Source organism: Antechinus flavipes, chromosome 3 (genome assembly GCF_016432865.1).
Source record: "Antechinus flavipes isolate AdamAnt ecotype Samford, QLD, Australia chromosome 3, AdamAnt_v2, whole genome shotgun sequence".
Taxonomy (NCBI): Eukaryota; Metazoa; Chordata; class Mammalia; order Dasyuromorphia; family Dasyuridae; genus Antechinus; species Antechinus flavipes.
Genome location: NC_067400.1, coordinates 481,663,674 through 481,673,357, shown reverse-complemented (window position 1 = coordinate 481,673,357; position 9,684 = coordinate 481,663,674).

Here is a 9,684-nt window from a genome sequence, read left to right as displayed (position 1 = left end):
TTGAATCAGTTGCATGACAATAGGCAAGTCAATTTACTCAGCCTCAGTTTCCTCATCTCTCAAATGGTGGAAATATTAGTATCTCTCGTGGTTGTAAGAATAAAATGAAATAATTATAAGGATTTTGCAAACCTTAAAAGTGCATTATAAATGTTAACTATTAATACAATATGAAATCATAGGATAGGGAAAGGGAATAAGCATTTATGTAATACCTACTATATGTTAGTTGTTGAAATAAGCATATAATACCTACTATGTGCTAGGTATTATGCTAAGTACCTTTTCCAAATATCTCGTTGATATGCAGAATATAAATATTTTCTTTATATGTACTTCATAGTTCAGGAAGCCCCAACAAGGGGCTTTGAGCTCATATAGCCAGGTTCTGTTTGTGGGGCTCTGGTCAGAGTAAACTTTGCAAAGAATTCTCTTTAAAAAAAACTTAGGTATGGCTCATATGAGGATTTCACCAAAAAGAGGTCACGGGGGGGTTCCCTCCTAGATATAACATAAGTAACAGGTATGAGGATACCTCCAAAAATGTTTCTTAAAACCCAAAGATTCAGTAACACAAGAAAAAATACATAAAACATCTTTTAAAGTCTTATTTTTATCACACTCCCGCCTAAAAAGTAAGAATAAGTTTTTTTTTCAGGAAGATTATCAAATATGTTGTATTCAACCTGGAACTGTACTGTCCTAACAATTCCTAATAACCAGATCCAGCCAGTGAAAACATAGCTCATTTTAGTCCTAAAGGGAAAAGGATGATCCTGTTAGTGACTATCTTCTCTAAAAACTAGGTTATTAAAGAAATCATCTTCCCTCTTTAAAAACTTCCAAACTCTTGTGAGGTAACTGTTAAAGCAGTATCAATTCCAGTGCTTGGTGAAGGGAACAAAAAGGTGTGGGAAAAGGCAGCCTAAGACTCAAGGTCTAGTCTTGTATCTTGTGTGCTTGTGCTACAAGCCATTCTGGTTGGGCGTGGAGGAAGGAAGGATAAAGCTTCCTACCCCAAGAAAGAAGAGTCAGAGCAGCAGAATATTTTTTAAAGCTCTCACAGACCATAGCCGGGAAGTTATTCAAGAAAATACCCTTGTTGACTCCCAGTCATTGAAAATCATGAAAGCCACCCAGTCCCAACCATCCCTGTGTCACCTCACCAAGGTACAGTAAAGAATCTGAAGATCCAACTCTATGGGAGTTATTCAATCTGATCATCATAGTACATAAAAAAGATAATGCAATTAAAATATTTTAGTATCTGACTTCAAGGTCATGTGAGCAATAACAATAGGAAATTAGATTGCAGAAATCACTCTATCTCACAACCAGCACAGCAGCTCTGTGAACTACCAATGCTGGGCTAGAGAATAGGAACAGAGCACCATAAGCCATGGTTTGTAGGAAGAGATGTGGGGGAGAAAGGGGGATAGGCTTGTGCTGCACCCCACTAAACCTGGGGGAAAGAACTCATCATGCAGCAGAAGCTGATTCTTTTCCCTAAAAGTGAACGACTTGCCCAGTATAGGAGGAGACTGAGATGATTTGAGATATCATCAGAATAGAGTCAGAAACTGAGCAATAGGGGAAAATAAGCAATAGGGGAGAGGGAGGGAGAACTAAAATTGGCAAATCTCAGGAAGAAAACTCAAAAAACCTAGAATATAAACAAATAGTACTGAAAGAAATATGGCCTCTACAGTAATGAACTGAACCAGCTACGCCCAGTGAAAGAACTCTGGGAGATGACTAAGAACCATTACACTGAATTCCCAATCCCTATATTTTTGCACACCTGCATTTTTAAGTTCCTTCACAAGCTAATTGTACAATATTTCAGAGTCCGATTCTTTTTGTACAGAAAAATAATGGTTTGTTATACTTATTGTATATCTAATTTATATTTTAATATATTTAACATCTACTGGTCATCCTGCCATCTGGAGGAGAGGTGGGGGGAAAGAGGGGAAAAATCAGAACAAGAGATTAGGCAATTGTCAATGCTGTAAAGTTACCCATACATATAACCTATAAATAAAAGGCTATTAAAATAAAATTTAAAAATAAAACCAGAATATTTAATTAAAAAAAAGAAATATGGCCTCTGGATTTAATAAATTAGGTATTTATGAATAAATATTGCAAAACAAAGGGAAATGATCCAATATTTGATGAAATGGAGAAAGCTATCGAATATGAGAACATGAAACCACAATATGCTGTTCTGAGTGGATAAAATGAGAAGTGAAAATTATGAGCATAGAATGTATGTTCTATACAGCAAAAAATTATGGGCATATTAGGAAAACTGAAATCTGCAATGGCAAGTCTCACCAAAGGGGGAAAAAAAGAATAGATTGGGAATAAAAATACAAAGAAGTATGTAAGACAATTTTTTAAAAAGCAAAATACAGTAACATCAAAAGAAAATATGTTCACTATCCAAGCAAAACATAATGATCTCAAAGACAAGATGTATAAAGACAACATAAGGACTGTAAGTCTCCAAAAGAACACAACGGGATAAAAAATCTTAACACTCTCATGTAAGAAATTATATAGAAAATTGCTGAGAACTTCCAAACAGAAAATGAAATACCAATTGAAACTATTAATTGATCACCTCCAGGGGAAAAAAAAATCCAAGGCTGCAAACTCCAACACACATGGTGATTAAATTTAATTCAATTCAGAAACAAGTTCTGCCAATGAACAGGAGAAAGATTTTTAAACACAAAGGATATTTAAGAAACACAAGACTATTCTGTACCTACCAGAAAGTGCAGGTAGAAATGGAATAAAGTTCTGCACAACAATAAAGCTCAGGATGCTCAAGGTGACCTGCAAACTGGAATTTAAACCCAATGGGGAAAAAATGGACATTCAGTAACAAAGCGGCATTTGAAATATTCTTAGAAAGAAAACCAGTTTTGTAGAATATTTTGGTTGCTGGAACATTCCAGCAGGGGGACAGCTAATAAATGACTTCTTTCTAAATGTACACAAAGAGATGGAAAGAGCCACGTGCATCCAAAAAGAGTGCTGTGGGAACTGAATGTGGATCATAACATGTTATTTTCACCTTTTTTGTTGTTGTTTGCCTTTTTTTCTTCTCTCATTTTTCTCCTTTTTGATATAATTTATCTTATGCAGCATGATAAATGTGGAAATATGTATAAAAGAATTGCACATGTTTAACATATATTAGATACTTTCTGTCTACTCCGGGAGAAGTTGAGGGAAGGGAGGAAGAAAAATTAGAACACAAGGTTTTACAAGGGTGGATGTTCTTTGCATGTATTTTGAAAATAAAAAGCTATTATTTGAAAATATGATTTATAAGAAATGGTTCTTTGGGAAAGAGAAAATAGAGGGGGAAATTTAGCAAGGTAAATAAAATGGGCATCAATAAAAATTATTTTTAATAAATAAATGTACACAAAGAGATGGGATGAAGGCAGCCAGATGGGGATAACAGTGAAGAGCCAAGCCTACATTAATAATGCTCTATATTATGAAAAAGAACCTAGTGATGCTCCTGATTACAGGTAAATCAATATTTTGTTTTGTGGGATGTTACAAAACAGAGAGGAGGGGATCACTAAGGCAGAAATGTTATGCATGGTTAAATCAAGATCTAGTAATGAGAAGAAAAGGTAATCCCTCTGGTCCTAGTAAGAGAAGAGTCTGCAAAGGAGCCAGTGAGGAAGAGGGAGGAAGGACTGGAAAGCACTGGGAGGGGACCGATGCCGTCCTTTGGTAGGGGGAGAGGCTGTGTGTCTTGAACCCTAGCCAGTTCTTCAGCCTACAGTGCTGCCCTCACCTCAGCTGTCTGCGGTGACCTAAGGGAATTTCTGTAATCTAGAGCTGGGATCTCTGTGGTACAGGAGAAAGGGGGGAAACTGAAAAAGTTTCCTATGAGTAAAGAGGTTGTTTTATGTAGTGAAACAAGGACTTCATGCTTGAGGTGGTCTTGGGGAAAAAAACCATTTATCCTAACTTGGCAGGGTGGGGCAGTTGGGGGGAAATTAGAACTCCTGGAAGCAGCTGACATCTGGGAGTGTGGGAATGCATGGCCCCAGGAAGGAGATTTAGGGCAAAGGAAGAAAAGTTAACCAGGGAGAAGATATAGAAAAGTGTAGGGCTCTGCAAGCAAAGATGTGGGGGAAGGAGTTCCTAGCAAAAGCTGCAAGAACTGCTGGCGGCTTTCATCTGGCAGGGAGGTACATAGAAAAAGAGATATGTGGGTTCAACAACACAGCAGCAGAAGCAGTGCAGAGGGGAAAGCCCATCACGGATACCTTGACATTTCTGATTCATGAGAATTACAGAGAATAGAAAAAGACTAGATCATTATAGAGATCATCAATTGGAAAAGGATGGCATAGAGTAGACAGAAAAAGAGGTTATATAATGAACATGAGAGAAACCCTTTCTGAAAAGAGATACAAAAATGAAATTTTTAAAACTAATGAACAGGAGTTGTTGAAAGGGAAGGAAGGAAAAGGGAATCTATTGGACTAAGAAGAATAAAAGAGGGAGAGAAATAACCAAGTAAAAGCAAGAAAGAAAAAGGAATTAATAAGCAACACTTCAAGGGAATAATAAAAGGAGGGGATTGGGAATGGGTGGAAAGGAACCATTGAGAATAAAAAAATAAACTAAAATAATTTAAGGAATATTTACAGTATTTACAGCAGAAGAGGAGGAAGGGAAAATGTAACAAAGAAAAACAGTGTTAAGGACAGACTAAAAAATAAACATGACTCTTATAACTTTAATGTAACAAAATTAAAAAGATCAAGCATGATTCAAAAAAAGAGATATGAGAAAACATCCCCAATCCATTCCTTTGGAGGTCCACAAATATTATACATTGTACATTTTTCAGATTTTTTCAATGTATTGATCAGTTGTGATCATTTGTTTTTGTCTTTTAAAAAATATTCTGTTATATGGGATGGCTCTTTGGGAAAAGGGAAAAGAAGGATATTGGAGGTAACTATAATGATGGAAAAATAGAAGATATCAATAACTTATTTTTATATTAGTATCTGAACTTCTAGAAGGCTAAATCAAGTTTAGATCAAAGACTTTGCCAGTCTAAAGTGCCACTGATATTCATTAAACTATGGGTTCTGACAGTGATTTTCAGCCAGCCATATTGAACTATTTGCTGTTTCTCACACACAGCACTCCATCTCCCATTTCCATGCCTTTACCCTAGAATGTTCTATATTCTCACCTCCACCTCTGGTGATTCTACACCAGCTTCCAAAAACTCTCATTTCAAAAACCACCTTATGCAGAAGCTGTTTTCAGTCTCCCCAGGTGCTAGAGCTTTCTCTAAAGTTACCTTCCATCTACTCTGTATCTGATATGTACTTTTTATGCATATGTTTTTCCATTAGAATGTAAGTCAAAGTCAGAAATTATTTTTGCTCTTCTTAGTCTCCATAGTCCTTACACAGCACTGTGAGGAACATAGTATAAAAGTAATAAATATTTATTCATTGACTGATTGGCTGATCACAGAATAAGTCAAACACATGAACTACCACATCCTAATGTGAAATTTTGTTTACATATGAATATGAAGGTGTTTGAGAGTGAAGAGTCCTATAATCTTTAGACAAAAATGGAACCCAGACCAATTGTGGTTTTTACCCATGTAACTTTTACCCATGTAATTCAAGTTAGAATAACCAAGATACTATACCATCCACCACCTTCTTTAACCCATTTTCCAAAGGATTGTCTCTTAATACTTGAAGAGCACTAGAGGGAATTTAAGGGCAAGGAGTCGTTTAAGGGCAGAGAAAAAGATTAATAAAGGACAGGAAGGCTTAACATACCTTCATCTCCAGAGAAACATTGCCAGCTCAACAATATGGCTAAACTATATTGTGTTGCCCAGGACTGAATGTCAAACTGAGCCTCTATCAAATATTATTTGAAAGAGTCAAGAAAAAAATATTTCTTGTTATGCCCACAAAACTTTAGAATTGCAAAAGATGTTAGAAAATGTCTAGTCAAATTTTTCCTTTTTTCTGATAATGAAATTAAGGCCTTGAAAGATAAAATTTATGCAGTAAGGATGTATAGGTACATACTTTTGCTTCTTTAGGAAATAAGAATGCTGGATTTTGTTTTGTCTTTGTTGTTATTGTTGTTTCATCTAGACCTTTCTTTGGTATATGAAACCCTCTCTAACAATGAAGACTGGCATTTATACTTGCAAGTTAATTGTACTAGAACTTCTAGAACACTGAGAAGTTAAGTGACTTGCACAGGGGCACACAGCTAGTTTGTGACAGGCAGGTTTGAGAACCAGCTTTCTATCCACTACATCAGGCTGCTGTTATCCTGAGGGAGGGAGTCTAGGGTACACTGAGCTTATTTTAAGTAATTTAAATTGTTATAACTCTCTGATAAATCTATAATAAATAAGAAAATCAAATCAATGCAAAATATTTACTTTGAAATCATTATTGTTAAATTTTGAATATGGCAATTACAAAACAGGTTCCTCCTCCTCTACCTAGAATAATAAGAATTTCCATGCTTTGCTTGAATATTTATGATCAAACTAACAATCAATTAGTACCACTCATCAAAAATTCATAAGAGAATATGTTAGGTCAAAGCTTTCTAACCTTTTTCATCTCATTACATATATTTTAAAATTAGCCATAATACTAATATGGAAATGAATTTTGCATAACTACACATGTATAATCTGAATCAAATTGCTTGGCTTCTCAATGAGGGGGAAAGAAAAGGAAGGAGAGAATTTGGAATGCAAAACTTTTTTCATGATAAAATTTGTTTTTGTATGTAATTGGAAAGAAAAAATTTTTTTTAAAAAATAAAGTTTTTAAAAGTTGCTATCACATACCTAAGATAGGACTGGAAGTGTTTCTAACTATTTTCAATTCAAAATTGACATAGAAATGTACTGGTACCAAAGACTAGAACAGACTTGGCACTGGCAAATATCATTTTTACTTTAATAAATGGAGAAAAGAGTGATATTTTGGCTGCCATTGTGGGAGTTAGATCATTCCAGTTACTCCTGGAAATCCATTAAGAAGTAATGCTAAGTGTTTCTATTGGGCTTATATCCCAAAGAAATACTAAAGAAGGGAAAGGGACCTGTATGTGCCAAAATGTTTGTAGCAGCCCTATTTGTAGCGGCTAGAAACTGGAAAATGAATGGATGCCCATCAATTGGAGAATGGTTGGGTAAATTGTGGTATATGAATGTTATGGAATATTATTGTTCTGTAAGAAATGACCAGCAGGATGAATACAAAGAGGACTGACGAGACTTACATGAACTGATGCTAAGTGAAATGAGCAGAACTAGGAGATCATTATACACTTCAACAACAATATTGTATGAGGACATATTTTGATAGAAGTGGATTTCTTTGACAAAGAGACCTAACTGAGTTTCAATTGATAAATGACGGACAAAAGCAGCTACACCCAAAGAAAGAACACTGGGAAACGAATGTGAACTACCTACATTTTTGTTTTTCTTCCCGGGTTATTTATACCTTCTTAATCCAATTCTCCCTGTGCAACAAGAGAACTGTTCGGTTCTGCAAACATATATTGTATCTAGGATATACTGCAACATATCCAACATATATAGGACTGCTTGCCATCTGGGGAGGGGGTAGAGGGAGGGAGGGGAAAAATTGGAACAGAAATGAGTGCAAGGGATAATGTTGTAAAAAAATTACCCTGGCATGGATTCTGTCAATATAAAGTAATTATTAAATAAAAATTTAAAATAGAAAAAATAAAATAAAATAAAAAAAGGAAAAAAAAAGAAGTAATGCTAAGAATGGCTGAATAAGTTATGGTATATTAATGTTATGGAATATTATTGTTCTATAATAAACAATCAGCAGGATGATTTCAAAAAGACCTGGAGAGACTTACATGAATTGATGTTGAGTGAAATGAGCAGAACCAAGAGAACATTATACACAGCAACAACAAGATTATATGATGATCAATTCTGATGGGTGTGGCTCTTTTTAATAATGAAGTGATTCAGGCCAATTCCAATAGAATTGTGATGGAGAGAGCCATCTGCATCCAGAGAGAGGACTGTGGGGATTGTGTGGATCAATCACCACACAGTATTTTCACCTTTTTTGTTGTTTGCTTGCTTTTTGTTTTCTTTCTCATTTTTTTTTGATCTGAATTATTGTTATCTTAGGAGTATACTAGCATCCAAAGTCAAAAATGTTCCCTCCTGTTCTAATCAGACCACATTGGTTCTGGAATCAAAATATCAGAACATCAATAAGCTAAAGAAAGTCTAGAGGAAGATGTTTCTAATTGTGAAGGGCCTTGGGATCTGGGGATATCTAGCTTGGACGAGTGAAGACTAAGGAACATGATAACAATCTTCAAATATTGGGGAAAATGACATGTGGACAAGGGATTAGATTTGTTGTGCTTGTTCCCAGAGGCTAGGAACAATAAGTGGAAGTTGTAGAGACAGATTTAGACATTTGGAAAATGCTTTATGATATTGTTTAGAAGACTGTTTGAACCCAAAATGTCATCCTGACCTCAGTCACTCTTTAGGAATGCTGGAGATATGTAAAAGGAATTTCTAAAACTATTTCAGATTTTGAGGTTTATTATTGCACACAATAGGAATGATATTAGGGAAAATAATTGCAGAGAGTCAAGAGGGTAATTGGCTACTCTGGAAAATAATAGGATCTCCATGTAGTCTTCAAGCAAAATTGAAATGACCACTTGTCAAGTATATTGTAGAGAAGGTTCTTATTCTGATAAAAGTTAGATCAGCTTTCATCTGAAGTTCCTTCCAAATCTTATATTCTTTATTCTTTGCTATGCTCTTTGTGAAATTGTACACTATGAATTGTGAGGGAAAAAATCAAGTATTAAAATATATGGTCCTCACAATCAAGGAACTCTTAGGAGGAGCATAACTATGGGTATTGCTGAACAACTAAGTGTAGTCACATTGAAATCACAGGAAAACTAAAATAGAGACCGTTCTGCAATCCAAAACTTTCAGAGTTGTACTTCATTCAGCTGTCCTCTATCTAGTTGTACCTTTGCCTCTTGATCCTACTAATTGTAGAGGGGAGAAATGGGAGATAACAGCTCCTCTTTGGACTAATCCCTGCATTCATCCAGAGAATAGTTTAAATGTGGTTTTTTTTTTAAAATATTTTTTCCAGTTACAATTTAAAATTTTTAACCTTCATTTTTTAAAATTTCGAGTTCCAAATTCTCTCTCCCTCACTCCTTTCCCCCTCATTGAGAAGGCAAGCAATTTGATATACATGTGCAGTCATGCAAAATATATTTCCATATTAGTCATGTAGTAAAAGAAAATACTTAACTAGCTGTGTGAGCCTGGTCAATTTACCTACCCCTGTTTGTCTCAGTTTCCTTATCTGTAAAATGAACTGGAGAAGGAAATGGCAAATCACTCCAGTATCTTTGCCAAGAAAACCCCAAATGGGGTCATAAATGAAAGGACTGAATAACAATAAGAAAGAAAACAGGGAAAGAGAAAGAGAAAAAAGAGAAAAGGAAAAAAAATGAAGGGAGGAAGGAAAAAAGAAAAGAAAGAAGGGAGAAAGGAAGAGAGGAAGAAATGGAGGACAAGAAGGG